The sequence below is a fragment of the Rhinatrema bivittatum genome, chromosome 16 (genome assembly GCF_901001135.1).
Source record: "Rhinatrema bivittatum chromosome 16, aRhiBiv1.1, whole genome shotgun sequence".
Taxonomy (NCBI): domain Eukaryota; kingdom Metazoa; phylum Chordata; class Amphibia; order Gymnophiona; family Rhinatrematidae; genus Rhinatrema; species Rhinatrema bivittatum.
The window spans coordinates 21775923-21795517 of record NC_042630.1 but is presented as its reverse complement, the minus strand read 5'-3'; the positions used below and the strand labels follow the sequence as shown (position 1 = coordinate 21795517).

Below are 19595 nucleotides of genomic sequence, written 5' to 3'. Positions count from 1 at the left end.
CCTTGTAAGGACAAGAAATAGTCACTCACGTTTGGATTGATCTTGTTATGACAGGGAGCAAAGGGCCCATGAGGATCCACCAGGAGGCCACAGTATTCAGGTCCCTCGTAGGACTCCCGCTCTTCTTCTGTACATTCTGGAACCACTACAGAGTCTGTTGAGTTACAGCTATGAGGCAAAGAAAAGAAAGGAGAAGAGTCAGGGCATGGAGCTCATGCTGCCACTAACAGTGAGAACCAGAAAGAAGACTTACTCGGTCTGGACATTCCAACTGTTTCCAAAGTCATTGACTTGAGCCACCAGTTCTCCATGGGGGGGTCTTGAAGTCATTAGCTGGGATCCCATCATAGTCACCACACAAACCACACAGCTTACCTTTATAGCTGCAGCAAAAGAGAAGGGAAACCATGGCTATTCTCTCAAAAGAAATAAATGTTCTAATGTCTACAAATATGGAAACAAAATAGATAATGACAGAGAGACGCTAATTGGCTCATCCAGTTTTTTCAGTTATTTTTGGTTCACACTGCTAAGAATGTATCCCGACCTGCCAGTTCCAGAAGCTTGATTGCTTTTAGGATATCACTTCTTATCAAAGTCCCCTTTTGGTCTTCCTTTTTGCTTCTTCATCCTTCAAGGCAGTTCTCACAGCCTTCAGGTTCGAAATGGACGGACAGACAGACAGACACACACAGCTCTCATCTTGCCCCCTAAATCATGCAACAGTTGGAGCAGCCACCAAAAAATATTTGGGATCTTGTCAGGTACTTGTGACCTGGACACTTGGTCTAAACCAGTATAGTAATTAAAAGAAAAGAACCAATGAGGTCACTGCTCAAACATCCAACTGCCTAGATCTTCATGGACTTTCTGGAATGTACTTGACCACCACAAACCTGCCAGCATCAACCCACGGAGTTGTATCCTACTGATACCAATCCTGCTAATCCATGGCCTACTGTGTCCTAAGGATTACTCAACCTCTCCTCTCAACCCTGTTCCTACCACAGCCTTTCATAACTGATCCAGACATGTCCAGATTCTATTACTAGTGTTGGCCTTTCCCACTTCTTCTATTACGCTATTCCAGGCTTTGTCATCTTCCACTTTGATGCTTACAGCTCCACACTTAAGTCGATGTTCAGGAACTCTTCCATTTCTTACCAGCAAGTTTAGTAACATCTATACAGCCAACAAAACTAGCTAGGCCACAGTCCAAAAGCATCCAGCCTCTCCCTGCTCAATGATGTTTGGTTTTTAACCATCATTTCTCCTTGTACTTTACTCCAGCCTCCTTTGAAGTTTGATGCAGTTGTATCACTGATATTCGGTCTATGTATCCCAAGGTAGTTACGGTTTAAGCAAGGCAGCCTAATGCAGCCCTACCACTGCTGATAGGAATTAACCAAACCTGATATCGTTGGCCTATGTTTTCTTCTCTTTAGCCCTGCAAAATTTCATATGACTTGAGAAAACATTCAGGATTCTTTCTTCATGTCTTCCAGCTGTCACTGTCTCTTCTTGTATTACCTGTTACTTGCTCTTACCACAGTGCTCTCTGTCTATCTGAGGTCAGTTTAAATTGAGTCATGGTTACGGGGGCTTCAACCTTTGCTGATAGGCTATCCCAGTCATTCAGGCACTCAGCTGTCTTAATGCTGGCAGGGCCATTAAGTTCTGCAAATGCGAGCCATGTATCTGAATTCCAACTTCAGTGAAGTACTCACCAGTCAGAGTGAGGACAATTTTCCAAGCAGTTTGCATGGGTAAAAAAAAAAGAAAATTGCCCTTTCTCAATGCGGCTAAAAGTCCACGTGGCATTCCACGTTGCGTGTACTTTTATTCGCGTTGAGAGGCGCTTGGGGGTGGGAGGTTGCATGTTTAGGTCAGGGGAGGAAAATTATGCACATAGGCAACTTCATTGCACAAACTTTTACAGCTAAAATCTACCCACAGGGAGGGGGGAAAAAAACAAACAAACTGTGGCAAGTCACTGCATGGAATTTGTTACCCACAGAATGTTTAAATGCAAAAGTACATGAGCACTTTCACTATGAAAACTGATGCAAAGCCCATGGTTAAAATGTCCATGCAGTTTTTGTACTGATGCAGACATGTGAGCCTGATTTATTAAGGCTTTTTTTTCCCCCCCCTTTTGTGTCTGAGAAATAAATCGGGTGCTTTGTGAGCATATCAAGTGTAGTCCCATCCTGCTTGGTAAGCCATGATGGCACAGATTCTACTGCTACTGCTAATACTTATCGTATTTATAATGCTGTAGACACATGCAGAAAGTATTCCAATAGGGGATCTCAAAAGTGGTACTTCCAGCACCAAACCAAAGACTAGCACAAAGGTAAAGCAGCTGCTCTCTAGCTGGTAGAAGATTCTTATCTATGTACACCTTGACTTCTTCTTTTATTTGTTTCTATTTGTTACTTTCCATCTTTCCTTTTAAATCAGGTAAAGATATTTGTGCAGTTGGGATTCCTTCATTTTAAATTCTTTGTACTTACTCGTCCGTCACTTTGACATCTGCATAGTGATTCCCGTCGTATCTCACCACCAGGCCAAAATCTGTGTGCACAACCATGTACTTCCCAGATGATGACACGGAGACTCCAGGCACAGGGTTGATTGGAATGTTCACAGTGGTTCCATTCACCTGAAAAATAGTCCAGACTATCAAATTCAAATTCTGCTCAACCATGAGTCCTTATCAATCAAGCAAAGATCACCAGATGTCAAAAGATAGATAAAGTATAATTAGATTTTTCAGAGCCTCACCTGAACCACCTTGTTCTTCAGAAGGGACACCACCACTCCATACACTTCTACATAGATGGCTTTGACGTACGAGACAGAGGTTTGTCTATTCCGGTACTCATTGGAGGAGTACACTACAAAGGGAAACTTGGTGGAATTGCAGGGCTTGGCTAAGACATAGGTACAGTTGCCATGGAAGTCATACTTCTTCTTATCAAAGGTAGTGTAATGCGGGTCACCAGAAGCAATGCATGTGGAAGAACCTGAAAGCAAGGAAGCAAAGTGTTGAAGCCATTGAAGGTAATATAGTAAAGTAGTCGATGATAGCAGAAAAGAACAAATGACCAATCCAATCTGTCGAGCCTTCCCGGTCAATTCACCTCCTCTATCGGTCACTTCCTATCTCATTCATTGTTTTCCATCATCCAGTGCACATAAAGCATACAAGAGCGCATACCCAATCCAACTTCCTTCCTGTACGCTTGTAATCACCTAAAAAAATCACCCAAACCAGTGAGACGGTTGCCCAAACATTCAGCATCCCAGGTCCTTAATGGACTCATCAGAGAGGTAACCCAACCGACTGGCACTGAACTCGGTGGGTTTATAGGACATTATAACTTGCTGTTAGCAATAGATCCTACCACATGGCCTGCAGTATCACTAGGACATGCTTCCTTTTTATTCCCTTTCTTTTGTCTTTATCACATTTCCCTTGCTTCTCCTTTTGAAGGAATGAAGGTGGTTGGATGCTTGCAGTTTCTACCACTCATACATATGACCACAAATTAGACTCAAGCAACCATTCATCAGGACATCTCCATTATATGTAAAGAAGGATCCTAAACCAGGATTTACCTTTTGGGAAGCATCCCTGGACCCCTGTGTTGTTGGCACAATACTCATCAGGGCCACAGCTGGTATCCGTGCATTTAATGTTGTTGTTGGCAAGACACTGGCACACCTCCTTGCAAGCCTCGGAGAAGATGACCTCGCCAGGCTAGGATTCGGAGAAATTAAACTGGCATTAGCACTGGGTCACATACAGACATTACCCTTTGTAATATTGGAACTTGGTGGGTTTTTTCGTTATGAGCAACTTGTTACAGCTGTGGCCATGAAGTCCAAAATATTCAGTATGGGGCTCAATTTGTCTCTTCAAAGGAATGTGTTTGCAATGACTGACTAGTTGGACCTCCGCAGACTATGAAGGAGCTTTCAGTAGATTATCGGACTGAAGAAACTGGTATTGCATAGGAAAACATTGGTAATACCTGGTAATACTGTCCATTGAAGGCACACCCGCACTGCTCCTTCCTCACGCACTGCTCTCCACTCTGCACAAAGCCTGCATCACACCGACATCCTTCCACGCACGGGCGGTCACATGACTGAGGCCGGGGGTTGAGACACGTGGCCGGACATGCAGAGGCACACGGTTCGTAGTGACTATTAGGGGGGCACTTGATGGCTGCAGGATAATGAGAAGGACATGAAATATGCTATGAAAGCTTTGAAATGAATGAGCAGTTGAAAGTCAATTAAAAACCATTTCAAATTGAAATTCATATATCTAATGATGCTAAAGATTTAAAAAAAAAAAAAAAAAAAAAGAGGGGGTTAACAACTCTTTGCTAGAATCACCCTTACTCAGTTCAGTGAGATTGTTTGGCCATGAGTTAACTGAGTAATAAAAAGAAACCATCAGTTAAATTCAGTGGCTGTCTTGGGCACCAACCAGATAGTTTCAGAGATTGCAGCTAAGAAATACACTTACGGCAGAATGTTTCATTCCTCCAAGGTCCAAGGATGATATTCCGGTCCTGGCACTCGTTCACATAGGACTCTAGGGCCTGACAGAGCAGCTGTGGGTCGCCATCCAGCTCACACATGTCATAAACGCAGTCTTTGAAGAAGGTCTGCCACGAATGCAAACAGCGTAATCATTCGTGTGTTCAGGCTAATCCTTTCACATTCAGCTGCGAATTTGTTTTCTAGCTAAGATATCATGCTGCCCTGAGTGACCAGACTTACAGTGGGGTTGAGCTTCTTGTGACAGGGGGCAAAGGGCCCACTAGGATCCGTCAGGAGACCACAATAAGCAGGTCCTTCGTACGACTCGCGTTCTTCCTGCGTGCATTCCGGCACCACTGTGGAGCCTGTCGGGGTGCAGCTATAGAGGGAAGGAGGGTGGGATGAATGGGAAGAAACAGAAAGAGAGAGAGAGAAGGCAGAAAGGAAAATTAACCAAGGCAGAGAGTGTGAGATGGAGAAGAATCAAGCAGGATTGGGAGGAAAAAGCAAGAGAGACCAAAGTGAAATTAATTCAGAGAGAAACACAGAGAATGAATTAAGATGAGAAGGATATGGGCAAGAAGGAAGGAGAAAAGGTGACAGGTAATGGAGTAGAGAGAAGAATGGAGAGAGAGAGAGCAAAGAGATTAGACTTGACCATACTGATACAGTGGATTAAGTGAGGTTTTGCCAGCACTAAGTGTCACTTACTTTTGGTGAACGTTCCAGCTGTTTCCAAAGTCGTTGATCCCGCTCACCTGCTGTCCCTCAGGGGTCTTAAAATCGTTACTGGCTTCTCCATCATAGTTGCCACACAAACCACAGAGCTCGCCCTGGTAGCTGCAGTAGGGGAGACATGCGACACAGCACTTCAGAGAACAGTACCTGAATGTAATCTGCTTTCAAGTGCCTGAAAGGTGGAATATAAATCAATAGTGGTATTTTTTTTTTTATTATTGTATTTAAGGCATAGAAATTTTGTGAGACCTTCACATTACCAAACAGACATGCATCCAACTGAAACTCAGTAATGTCGCATAGCAGCTGCTGGTATATAAGGGCCCCTTTGTCCACTCAGATCTGCCCAGTTGAAGTCCAGTTGCTATTGTGCCCCCATAGACCCCAATCCTTCTCCAGTCATCCCTTGCCTCTGCCCTCTATAATCAATCCCGAGCAGGTTTAGTGCCACAGTTTTGGTTGCTACGATCCATTTTGGTATCTCTTCAAGGCAGCTCCCACCTTCTCAGCACGGAAAGATTTCTTCAAATTTCCTCTGAACTTCCCTCCGTCCACTTATTGCCTCCTTGTCCTCTGACTTTACTTTTTATGGAAAATGCCTCCTTCATGTGCCCTGTTTGTATTTGCTGTAACAGGATGCAACTCCTCTACATGAACTCTCCACAGTATTTTAATAGGAGCAGTTTATAATTGAAGCAAGTTACTATAAATCAGGTTCCTGCCCCCATGAGCGTATCATGTGTTGGAGCCTTACAGTGTGGACCAAGCTGCATCTGGATCTAAGTGCTGGATTTTGGACCTGTCAAAAAGGGGTTTTCAACCTTGCAGAAACTGCAAGGTGCCACAGCCAAGGTGAAAGAATATAAAAATATGACAAAACCCCTGTGTGCTTTCCTGTGAATGACAAATGTTCTGCAAGAACCAGCATCCAGAACTCACAGTGTTAACAAGTAGGGAAAGGGGTTTTATTGTTTAGCCTGCCCAGAGAACAGCACTACATAGCCAGTAGAGGAGGAAGCCAAAGGAATTCTGGGAGTCAATTTAAGGTAGAAAAGGCACAATTTGGCTGCTCTATCTGTGTGTGAGGGGCAGGAACGTCCAGAAGTTGGAGCCAAGAGCCAGGAAGAGAGGAGTGCATCTGGCAGTTCTGCAATCAGTTCTTCTCCTGAAGAGCTATTTATTGAGAGGGAGAGAGGTCTGTGCTCTGAGGAAGTAGAGAGACAAATAGCTGTTCTTGCTTCATAGCTGAGCTACATGTAAAATGCCAACAGTGGAGCCAGGAGCTGAGAGACTTCTTTTCCAGAGCTATCCAGGCTCAAAAGCCCAAGGCCTGAGCACCCTCCTAAGAGACTGAGTTAAGTAATATAAACTTTGCACAGAGAGTATCTTAGCAGAGGAGGGAGAAGATTTATTTTCTTGCCTTTTGTCACAAATTCAGTATCTCATTTTATTTGTTTCAGCCAAAGTCAAGCATAATCCCTTGCTGGCAAGTATGGCCATATGAGATAGGGCTGGCAAAGAGAAAAATTGGTGGACCATGGTTAGTACCAATTAAACCATTGGGGGAAGCTCCCCAGAAGAGAGAGACCTTCCACACCCTACAGTGCTCATCTATTTGGTTTGTCATCTAGCCAACTCCACCATCAAGAGTGACTTCTTCATTTTCTTGATTGTATTTTTTTCACACAATTTTGTGTTTGGGACAGGATGCACACTTTACAAACTGGTGACATTGGGGTGGATCCGTCTCCCCCCCCCCCCCCCCTCCATTTTTGAGTACTCAGGGATAAAGACAATTTCTGCAAGTTGTGTACTTCAGTCCCCACCCCCCACCCCAGCCTTTCTCTATTAGCGTTCTTTATTTTATTTTACCATCCCTATGAGTATGTTGGGTGCCTTGGCTAACAGGCCATACCCAGTGTTATTTTTGCATTGCTCGATTTAAAATAAAAGAAACTGCAAGTTTATATTACACTTCACTACTATACTTTTCCCATTTAATGTTCTGGTTGGATTTACTGTCTACTTACACAATACCAGTAAAGGGGTTAATTACTGCTTTATTCTGGTGTGATGATTTTATCCGGTCTCTGGTGCCACAAGTGAGAGGTTGTTCGGGAAGGGCACAGAACTGTGGTGTGAGGGTCATCGGGATCCTGTCTCACCACCCCCTACCCCCCCCCCCCCCCACTCAGGCTACGAACCCGAAGATAAATCATACTAGTAAATATCATTTCTCATGTGGTACTCATCCCAAGCATAGGGGTAATTCATAACCCGGACCAAGCGGTTGGGGGCCCATATAAAAACCAAGGATTTTTGGTATAGGGAGGTCTCACTGTAGTTAATGAATACTGAAAATGTGGAGTAAACAGCACACACATACATATAAATATCAATCCAAAATATGTGGGGCACTACAATATGAACTGTTCAATACATGTGTTGTCACTTTATTAATTTACAGGCCAGAATAAGTGCATATTGGCGTAAGTATATTGTTAAACAAGTGTCTTTTCCTGCTGGCCTTTAAATTAATAAAGTGATCGACACATGTATTGAACAATTCATACTGTAAATAACATTTTTTGGATTGATGTTAATAATGAATAACCGTTTCATTGAGCATGAATATGAAAAGCTTTTGCCCCCTTTTTAAAAAAAAATAGTTGTGAAGGTTATTTTCAACCTCATTTACCCAGATAAACTGCCCTGTCTGAAAATTACCCTCCCTGAAAGCACCCCATGGTCTTCCATAGGATGTGCACTATTAGGTGGACCACGTGAAGGTGTTCCCAAAGGCACGTTTAGGTCAGGGGCAGAGGAGAAAGGAAGGAGAGAAAATAACATGCATACTTTCGGACCGTTGCAGTAAAGTGCGCTCAGGCCACTCAGCTCCCATTTGGACGCGCGTTTTGGATGCGCTATTTTTACCCCTTATACAGTAAGGCTTTTCTGTACACCCTCCGACTTAATATCATAGCGTTATTAAGTCGGAGGCCTCAAAGATTTAAAAAAAAAAAAAAAAAAAAAAATCTGCCCACAGGTTGGAAAATGGAACCTCAATTTTGCCAGCGTCCGTTTTCAGAATCCATGGCTGTCAGCAGGTTCGACAACCAACACTGCTGACAACCGCCGCTTCTGTCAAAAAAAGAGGTGCTAGGGATGCACTAGTGTCCCTAGCGCCTCCTTTTTACCGCAGGCCCTAATTTGCATACCTGGGCTTCCCGAAGTTTTCTGTATCGGCCCGATTATATTTTCAAATCTACCTGCCATTTTTTTTCCATTGAAATTTTATCCGTGTACTTTCCCTTTTGAAATTAGGTAAAAGGTCTGTGGGTATTTTGTATTGTCCACAAAATAGCTCTACATTTGTATCCATGGATTTTGTGCCAAGATAGAGAGTTTGCGAATCACCCCCTTGTGAGGGGAGTGCACAGGAAACTCCCTCAAACCATCTTAAGGGACAAGCCATAGCTATCTGGCCCAGTCCTCCTTAAGGATCAGCCCAGCAAGGGATTCTGGGTGAAGGGAGGCTCCCCTCACCTTAGAATAAGGAGTCAGGGCCCAGAAGAGTTAGAGAGGCCCCGGAGAGCAGGCAGGAACCGAGTGTATGTGAAAACCTGCTGTGTTTAATGTTTGAGTACCATCAGAACTGCAAGGTGAACTGCTAACTGTTTTGCTTTTCACTGTAAATAAAATTGCACATAGGAAACAGCCTGAGTCTGCTCCTTTGTCCCACTGACTGTTGCCCAAGCCACGACCACCCCACACCCCTTTATAATTGTATAATACAAACCCATCCAAGGATGGAGAAATATTATGAAGTGTAGGAAATGCGTAAATGAGCTGTGTGGCAGGCTGATTTTGGGTATATTGTGTGGTAGTAGAGAGGGGATTTGACAATTCAGAAAGAAAGAGGGGCAGAGCTCTCTTTTATAGCTGGAGAGTACGGGGAGAGAGGGGCGGAGCTCTATTTCCATATGTAGTAGTAGACAGAGGATTGGACAATACAGAGAGAGGGGGGCAGAACTCAATTTCCATACAGAGAGAGGGGCAGAGCTCAATTTACAGGTGCAGGACAACATTCCTCTTTATTATAGTTAGATAGAGGGCATTCTAATGACTAGATGACTACGTTACCTGTGATCTCCTGTCATCTCTGTGTCCAACTAGAAGGGTCTTTAGAAACTGGACATTCTCAGTTCCTCATCACATTAAAGGATACGGCGGTCTCTGAACAAGTTCTCCCTCGGCCAGCACTCAGTATAAGGCTCGGACTGATGGACAAGCATGTTAATTCAGTCTGATATCTGTGTTACCACATCACTGCCTAAGCTATTGTCCAACAGCAGCAGTAGGAGGGACTCGCGCATAAAAAGGACACTCACTCGCTAATGATTTTGACTTCCGCATAATGGTTCCCATCGTAACGCACCACCAGTCCGAAATCCGCTTTCACCACAAGGTGGTTCCCAGATGGGAACACTGACAGGCCGGGAGCAGGGTTGATGGGGGCAGTCACACTTTTACCATTCACCTGTAGAGAAAACAATCAAAAAGGTGTAGTAGGGTACAACTGAAGAAGGTTTTGCAAGAACCTGCTCACAGTTAGAAGACTCAAATCTAGAGCTATTTTCTAATCTCTCTTTAAAGGTATTCTAATTCTTATCAAATAAATATGCTTAGCTATTCACAGTTGTTAGAATGAAGGACAAAATCAGGGACTGGCTAAACCTTTCCCTTAAAACATGGAGTTATCTGGTCCACCTTACTCTACCAGCAAGTTTCCAGATTTCAGGCCTTATTAATGAATTGACCCAGAATGCAGAGTGGAAGTCCCGTTGCTTAAGTGTTTGTCACCTGGACGATCTTGTTTTTCAGCAGGGACACCAGTACTTCATACACATCCACGTAGACAGCTTTGATGTACGAGACAGTGGTATAGCCATTCCGATACTCGTTGGAAGCGTACACTGCAAAGGGAGTCTTGGTGGAGTTGCAGGGCTTGGCCATGATGTAGGTGCAGTTGCCGTGGAAGTCGTACTTCTTCTTGTCGAAGGTGGTGTAATGGGGGTCGCCGGAGGCCACGCAAGTGGATGAATCTGGCATGAAAGAGAGAAGGGAAGAAAGCATAAAATCAAGCATTGGGCAACAGCTTGCTGTGATTTACTAAAAGATGCAAACGGTATACGGACAGTACTAAAGCTGTTCTCACCTTTTGCGTAGCAGCCAGGGACGCCATCCACTTCCTTGCAGTGTTCTGTAGGGGAGCAGCTATTGTTGGTGCACTGAAGGGTGTAGTTACCAAGGCACCTGCACACTTCTGAACAGCCAGGTCCCCAGATCACCTGGCCTGGCTGGAAAAGGCAGAGAGCATGGAGGGGCCATTGTAGAAGCAGAAAAGCAGTGGCACAGAACACTTGGGAAGCACTTTCATAGCAAATGCATGGAAGGCACGAACGAATCAGGCAAAAGATTCCTTCTTCCCAAGCTTGCTTCTTGTAAGGCCTCCCTCTTTACTACTCCCCATCCAACTCTTTACAAGCATCCTCCCTCTGTAAGTCCTCTTTCCTTACTCCTTCCCATCCGGCTTCATCAGGGATTCTACCCCAAGAAGATTTCTCTCCTCATTCTTCCCACCTGGCTTTCAACAATGAGTCACCATAATCAGCTCCTCTGTTTCCCCCCCCCCCCCCCCCCACACACACACATTCCCTCCCACAGATTGCTCCGACCTAGCACTGAGAAGGCAGGACTCCAGCTTCTGCAGTCATTTCTTTGGTTGGGAAGCACGCGATGCTGTAAGAGCAGTAGGCTGGATCTCCCTCCTATTGGAACTGGCTCCTTGTCACATCCCTCCAAGTCCACAATGTTCTGCTTCAGTCTGCAGCATTGTTTCACAACCAAGAGTACTGTCTAGTGCATCAAGAGTCTCCAGTAAGATCTCCTGCCCCATTCCTAGTAAATTCTCTAGCAGTGCATGGAAAGCAGGTACTCAGAATGGCAGGGGAGTTCGTCCCCATGTTTTGCAGGCCAAATTGTCCTCACCAGGGCAGGACAGCAGCTTTGGCCGTATTTACCTCGTAGTACGTGTTATTGTAGAAGCAGCCACACTGGGTCACGGGGACGCACTTCTCCTGCTTCAGAATGAAACTGGGATTGCAGAAGCAGCCTGGCCGGCAGGGAAGGTCACAGCTGTCCTGGGGTGCCTCGCAGCGTGGGGGGCAAGCCGGCCCACAGGAATTGTAGTGGGAGTTAGGCGGACACACTGAAAGCACAAAGGAAAGGAATTAGGCCAGCGGCCGTACAAAGAGCGATGGTGGATCAGTTCCTCGAATCCCTTGCCATAATGCTTGCTATCGCTTGGGTTTTGAGTAGAAGAGGACATAGAAGAGGGAACCCAAGCTTCCAACAAAAATTGGAATTTTTCAGCAAGATGCGAATGGGTAAAGCTTCAGAGATGAGTTGTGCACCTGTATGGGAATTTAGGGAACAGGACAGATTTTCAACCAGCGCTAAATATCTAAAACTCCATCTGACTACTGGATGGCGTGCCCACACGGGGGCACCCAGCCATACACTTAAATGCCTGCTGTATGTAGCATCTTATATCCAACAGAGCGATAACTACGGAATGATCGAGGCTCTAAAACAAAATCATTTCAGCAAATAAATTCTGTAAGTGCTCATTCCAACTAAAATGCCCAAGGGGTTGATTTTCAACAAGCCGCTCAGCAGTGACTCCGGCAGCTAACTTTAGCCATTGTTAAGCCTGCTCTCCATGCATACGGACATACAGGTAGGGATGTGCACAGGAAAAAAAAAAGTTCCATTTTGTTTTTTCATTTCATCTTTTTTAATTAAATTTTCATCTTGTTTCAGTGACATGAAACAAACCAAAATAAACATCAAACACCAAAATAATAACGCGCCCCCCCCCCCCCCCACAATAGAAAATAAAAGAAAAAAGGAAAGGAAGGGACCAGGTTCCCCCTCCCCTAATTAAAAAAACAAACAAACCCTGCTCCAAGGCCTTTCCATCCGCTCATCTTACCCCATGCATGGGGGGTTTGAAGAATTTGAAATGGGGCAGAAGCAATTCTGAGCCCTGAAGCCGGCACCATTTTGAGAAGAGGACTGGGTGGGGCCACAGTTGTCTGGGGATTATTTCTGCCCCATTTCGGCTTCTACAAACCCATAGAATGGGATAAGATGGGGATGAGAGAGGTGGAGGATGGGTAAGGCCTGGGGGGGGGGGGTTAATTTTTGTTATTGTGGCAGCCATGGGGGAGGGGGGTTCATTGTCAGTGGCAGCAAACCAGGGTCTACTTTCCAAAATGAAATTTTGTTGGGGTTTTTCTTTTTTTTTTTTTTCGTCTTGATAGGACCTGAAACAAAACAGTGTTTTATTGCGTTTTTATGATGTTTCAGAACAAAAAGCACACCTTTACGGGCTAATGCCGAAAATTTGTGCTAGCCAGGTAAATTCTCCCCCCTCCCCAACCAGACCATGCACCCAGGGCTGCTTTATATTTTGAGTGGCTAAATATAGCCACCTAGGGGTAGATATTCAAAAGCCATGTGGACGGATAGAATGAGTTATACGGCATATTGAGCCTCTTATCTGGCTAAATTATAGCTGGAAGTGTTGTTATCCAGCTATAATTTAACCGGATATAAAAGGGGGGATTTTTGGGGGCGTTCAAATAAAGGGTCTGGTTATCCTGTTAACTTAGCCAAATATCGGGTATATCCGATTAAGTTAGCCACATAACTTTTGACCTGCTTGGAAACAGGTTTAAAGTTATCCGGCTTCGTGTGGCCGGATAACTTGCTACTGACCCGGATATCTTCAGAGATATCTGGGAACGCACAACACCTAAAAAAAAAAAAAAAAAATCAAAGCAGCAGGTTGAGGGCCCTCCCGGTCCAATGCCCACCTTCCCACCGCATTTTTCTAAACCCCGCTATCCCCGCTTACCCAGACTCCTGACACCTAAATACAAAATAGCTTTTAAACTTATGACAGCTCCAGGCCTCCCTGTTAAAGAAACTTTAATACTACCCCTTCTGCTCCCCTCCCAAACATCCACTCACCACCACCCCCCCCCCCCTCCCAGCCAGAAATCCTCCCACCCACCTGTTACCTTGAAAAGCAGCCTCCTTGTCTGTGCCGGGATCGCGGTGCTATGTGATCCCGGCCGCTTCCAGCGTTACTTAAGGTAATAACGTTGGAAGTGCTGTAAAGTACTGGCCTCCTAGTACAAAAAAAAAAAAAGCTACATTTAACCTCTCCGGGGGGGCCCAAATTTTCAGGAGGTTGAGTTTTTAGTCCCTAACTCCCAAAGTTAGGTGACTAGAGCTTTTTGAAAATTTGCCTTCAATTTCCTAGTGATGTGTCCATAACCCAGCGTCGGTAATTGGGTTCATACAGATCACAATAGCATGTAGGCCCCTTATGGAGGTAACAAAAAAAACCATTGAAATGAATAGAGAGATTTTGTTGATCTATAGGGCAGAGGGATCTAGTGAAGCTTGAGGAATGGTCTAGAGTCCCTGGCAGCTAAAATTATAATACTATAAAAATGCAGAGCAATGTATTCAGACTGCAAACCCCCCCCCCCAAGAATTGGGTACAGTGTGGGGGTGAAATTCTTCTAAACATGAAAGAAGTGCAGAATTGGGAGGGGGGCGATCATAGCTGCTGATCTTAAGGTGGCCAAAGCAACAGCAAAAGCCAGAAAGATACTTGGCTGCTTAGGGAGAGGAACGGTTAAAAGGAAAAGGGAATGTGAGACCTTACTTCAAAAGGATATAAATTGGCTGGAGTCATTCCAGAGGGTGGTTACTAAAATGATCAGAGGTCTTTGTTCAAAAGCGTATTGGAACAAAGGAAAGGCGAGATAGGGGAGATAGGTTAGAGACATTTAAATACCTCAAGGTTTCCATGAACAGGAGGTGAGCCCTTTTCTACAGAAAGGCAGCTCTAGAACAAGGGGACATGGGATGAAGGTGAAAAGGAGAAGATTTAGGAGTAAGCTAAGGAAATATTTCTCTACATTGAGGGTAGTGGATGCAGCCTCCCTGTGGAGGTGGTAGAGACAAGGACAGTATGGGAGAAACACGGGATCTCTGAGGAAGTGGTAGGGATTGTAAATCTGAATTTATGTGGATGGGCAGACTAGATAAGCCATGTGGTCTTTTTCTGCCATCACATTTCTATGTTTCAGTGTAGACTGCACAAATCAGGTACTGTATATTCACTAGCTGCTTTCACCAGATCTTTGTTTTGGTAAAGTACAAAATTGAAGAAGCAAAGACAAATATAGCAACTCAAAATTCCTTAACTAATGGACCTCTGCATTCAGATAAAATTGTTGCTATCCTTTCACTTGATGCGGAAAAGGCCTTTGATAAAGTGGAGTAACCTTATTTGCTCTGTGCACTAGATAAATTTGGCATTGGTGATCATTTGGTTAAAGCACTTTGTTGTTCCTCAAGCTGCACTATAGATAAATGGCTGAACATCAACTCCCATTTTGTTAGTATGGGGGGTATACAGCATTGTGTCCTTTGGCCCCCCTCTCTCCCACTCCACCCCTTCTGTTCGCCTTAGCAATTGAACCATTTGCGATCTCCGTTATGGAGGCTCCCAATGTGCATGGGATTTCTGTTGGAGGTGCAAATCATTCTGTTTCTTTGTATGTGGATTTTTACCCTGATTTATCTAAATGATCCAATGACTTCACTCCTGGGATTTATGGATTTGATAAAGGAATTAGGATTAGTATCTGGATATGTTAATAACTTTTCTAAGTCTTTATTAATACCATGTAGAACAAATGGGATGTTTAGGGCATGATTTTGAGGTTAACAATCAACTCAAATATTTGTGTTGTGTTGGCCAATGATTTCAGATCTTTATATTCCTTGAATTATGAGAGATTGTTAAAAGACATTACATGTGAGATTCTGACATGGAAAGATATGGTGGTCTCTTGGCTGGGCAGTTTTAATGTCATTAAAATGATGATCCTTCCTCAGATTCTCTTTTTTTTGTTTTCCCAGTTACCCATAAGTGTACCAAGGAGATTTTTCGATTTAATGCGTAAAATTATTCTAAACTTTATCTGACAGGGAAAGAGAGTTGAAGTTCACTATGAGACTCTATCCTGACCTAGAGAGGTAGATTTACCAAATATTTTATTATATTACTTGTGTGCCTGCCGACGACCCATTTATTGTTGGTGTGACTCGTATACACAAGCCCATTAGGTTAAAATGGAAGCTGAAGGGGCCAGCCCAGTGGCAAGGGGTGTGCACTTCCATGCAGATGGGCCGTGGTTCAGTTCCTGGCCTGGATCTTTTCCACCCTGGGTTAGCCAGGGCTGGGGATGATGCAGAGGCAATAAGGTTAGACAGTGGAGTTGTGGTAATCAACAAGGGCAACAGCTGGTAGCTGAATTTAAAGCCCGATGTTCAATGTTTAAAGCCCAAGTTCAATGTTTAATACAACGTCTATTCTTGCCAGCAAGGTAGGTTGTAGCTAAGTATTGGAAAAGAGATTCTTCCCCCCCCCCCCCCCCCAACTGTTTAAAGTACAAGCAGAAGATCTGGGACATTGTTAAGATCTAGATATTAAGGGGTCCATTTTCAGCCACTGTCTGGCCAGCACAGTTAGCTGGATAAACTTAGCTGGCTCACTTAATTCCTCCCAGGAATGCTCCTATGTTAGCCACCTAAAATGTAACCAAAGTGCCCAAAATATTCCAAAGTCACCATTTAGCCAGACAGCTCATAGTTATCTGGCTAAATTCCTTTTGAATATGGACCACAAGTTTTTTCTTTGAAGGACATAGGACTGAGATTATTGATTTGATGGGCCTATGTTATTTTGCTTATTTTTCTTTTTACTCCTGAGACTTCTACATCGGACTTAAGTACTTTTGTACTATAAGGAGAAGGGAAAGAAGAGGTGGTTTATTTTTAGAGTTGCTTTGTATTTTAGTATTCCTATTCATCTGTATCTTGATCTTTTTTTATTGTAAAGTAGGTGTTTATAATATTTTAGGAATTTAATGATGACTGTTTAGAGAGTTTGTACATCAAAGAAGATTTGAAGATGCTTTTTTCTAATTGGTGCACATTTTTTTATTGTGCTATTTATTGTTAATGTCTGAAAATACTAATAGAAAGATTTGTACCTTCTCCATCTTGCAATGGAGAAGGTACAGAGAAGGGCAACCAAAATGATAAAGGGGATGGAACAGCTCCCCTATGAGGAAAGTCTGAAGAGGTTAGGGCTGTTCAGCTTGAAGAAGAGACGGCTGAGGGGGGATAGGATAGAGGTCTTTAAGATCATGAGAGGTCTTGAATGAGTAGATGTGAAACGGTTATTTACACTTTCGGATAATAGAACGACTAGGGGGCACTCCATGAAGTTAGCAAGTAGCACATTTCAGACTAATCAGAGAAAATTCTTTTTCACTCCACGTACAATTAAACTCTGGAATTTGCTGCCAGAGGATGTGGTTAGTGCAGTTAGTGTAGCTGGGTTTAAAAAAGTTTGGATAAGTTCTTGGAGAAGAAGTCCATTAATGGCTATTAATCAAGTTGACTTAAGGAAAGATTTTCAAAGGGGTACGCGCATAAGATACGCACGTACCCCCTGAAAACCTGCCCCAAGCTCCCCCTGCACGCGCTGAGCCTATGTTGCATAGGCTGCCGGTGCGTGCAAAGCCCCGGGACGCGCGTAAGTCCCGGGGCTTTCCTGGGGGGGGGGCGTGTCGGGGGCGTGTTGTGGCCGGCGCGTCATCGGGGGCGTTCCAGGGGCAGGGCCGCGGGCATGGTTCCAGCCCGGGGGCGTGGCCGTGGCCTTCGGACCAGCCCCCGGACCGGAACATGGTGCACTGGCAGCCGGCCCGGCATGTGCAAGTTATGCCTGCCTCAGGCAGGCGTAACTTTTGGATTAAAGGTAGTGGGGGGAATTAATTAGGGCCGGGGGGTGGGTTAGGTAGGGGAAGGGAGGGGAAGGTGGAGGGAATGGAGGCAGGCTGCGCGGCTCGGCGCGCGCAAGGCTGCCGATTTTGCGCAGCCTTGCGCGCGCCGACCCCGGATTTTAAAAGATACGCGCGGCTACGCGCGTATCTTTTAAAATCCGGCATACTTTTGTTTGCGCCGGGTGCGCAAACAAAAGTACACGCACGCGTACTTTTCTAAAATCTACCCCTTAGGGAATAACCACTGCTATTAATTGCATCAGTAGCATGGGATCTTCTTGGTGTTTGGGTTCTTGCCAGGTTCTTGTGGCCTGGTTTGGCCTCTGTTGGAAACAGGATGCTGGGCTTGATGGACCCTTGGTCTGACCCAGCCTGGCAATTTCTTATGTTCTTATCTGAAACAATATAGACCTCCACACATAGTAGGTTCTACCACTAGTTAATGGTTCACAACCAGGATTAGATATACTAAACACAAGGCAAAGGCAATTAATGCAACAGAGTCAGCAACCTTGGGGACAATCACTTTTAGAAAATGGAATTTATATTTTTCTTGAATCATCTCTTTACTTGGGAAATCCAGTGGGCCTAGGCTGTTAAATATGTCCATTACATCTTACAACTGATAGGCTAGAACAGGGGCGGCCAACTCCGGACCTCGAGGGCCACAAACAGGCCAAGTTTCAGGATATCCACAATGAATATGCATGTAATAGATTTGCATGCACTGCCTCCATTATATGAAAATTAATGCATATTCATTGTGGATATCCTGAAAACCTGGCCTGTCTGTGGTTCTCAAGGACCAGAGTTGGCCACCCCTGGGTTAGAAGATACATTCTGTATAATGTATGTATCAATCTTTAAAAACTGAACTGGAAAATTTTCTGAAAGTTTTATGCTTTCTCACCTGGACTAGATGATGGTGTCATAGTGAAGATGCTGGTAGTTGTTGTTGAAGACCCAGTGGGAGCTATGGTTGTTGAAGTTCCAGTGGGATGAGTGATTGTAGTAGAAGACCCATTTGGAGTAGTGGTTGTTGTTGTAGAGGAACCAGTGGGGAGTGTGGTGGTGGTGGTGGGTGTGGAGGAGCCAGTGGGGGGTGTGGGTGTGGTGGTGGGTGTGGAGGAGCCAGTGGGGAGTGTGGTGGTGGTGGAGGAGCCAGTGGGGGGTGTGATGGTGGTTGGTGTGGTGGTGGGTGTGGAGGAGCCAGTGGGGAGTGTGGTGGTGGTGGAGGAGCCAGTGGGGGGTGTGGTGGTGGTGGGTGAGGAGGAGCCAGTGTGGGGTGTGGTGGTGGTAGTGGTGAGTGTGGGTGTGGAGGAGCCAGTGGGGGGTGTGGGTGTGGTGGTGGAGGAGCCAGTGGGGGGTGTGGGTGTGGTGATGGTGGTGGAGGATCCAGTGGGGGGTGTGGGTGTGGTGGTGGTGGGTGTGGAGGAGCCAGTGGGGAGTGTGGTGGTGGTAGTTGTGGGTGTGGTGGTGGAGGAGCCAGTGGTGGGTGTGGGTGTGGTGGTGGTGGGGGAGGAGCCAGTGGGGGGTATGGGTGTGGTGATGGTGGTGGAGGATCCAGTGGGGGGTGTGGTAATGGAGGTGGAGGAGCCAGTGGGGGGTGTGGTGGAGGTGGTAGTGATGGTGGTGGAGGAGCCAGTGAGGGGTGTGGTGGTGGTGGGTGTGGAGGAGCCAATGGGGGGTGTGGGTGGTGGTGGTGGAGGAGCCAGTGGGGGGTGTGGTGGTGGTGGAGGAGCCAGTGGGGGGTGTGGTGGTGGGTGTGGTGGTGGTGGAGGAGGTGGAGGAGCCAGTGGTGGTGGTGGAGGAGGAGCCAGTGGGGGGTGTGGTGGTGGTATGTGTGGGTGTGGGTGTGGTGGTGGTGGAGGAGCCAGTGGGGGGTGTGGTGGTGGTGGTGGGTGTGGAGGAGCCAGTTGGGGGTGTGGGTGTGGTGGTGGTGGTGGAGGAGCCAGTGGGGGGTGTGGTGGTGGTGGTGGGTGTGGAGGAGCCAGTGGTGGTGGGGTGAGGAGCCAGTGGGGGGTGTGGTGGTGGTGGTGTGTGTGGGTGTGGTGGTGGAGGAGCCAGTGGGGGGTGTGGGTGTGGTGGTGGAGGAGCCAGTGGGGGGTGTGGGTGGTGGTGGTGGTGGTGGTGGGTGTGGAGGAGCCAGTGGGGGGTGTGGGTGTGGTGGTGGTGGTGGTGGTGGGTGTGGGTGTGGAGGAGCCAGTGGGGGGGTTGTGGTGGAGCCAGTGGGGGGGTGTGGTGGTGGTGGTGGGTGTGGAGAAGCCAGTGGGGGGTGTGGTGGTGGTGGGTGTG

At 45.8% G+C, this 19595-nt stretch overlaps 1 pseudogene; it reads right to left on the bottom strand.

The window, feature by feature from the left end:
• The window catches only part of LOC115077468, a 107573-nt pseudogene that overhangs the window by 70611 nt on the left and 17367 nt on the right, over nt 1-19595 (bottom strand).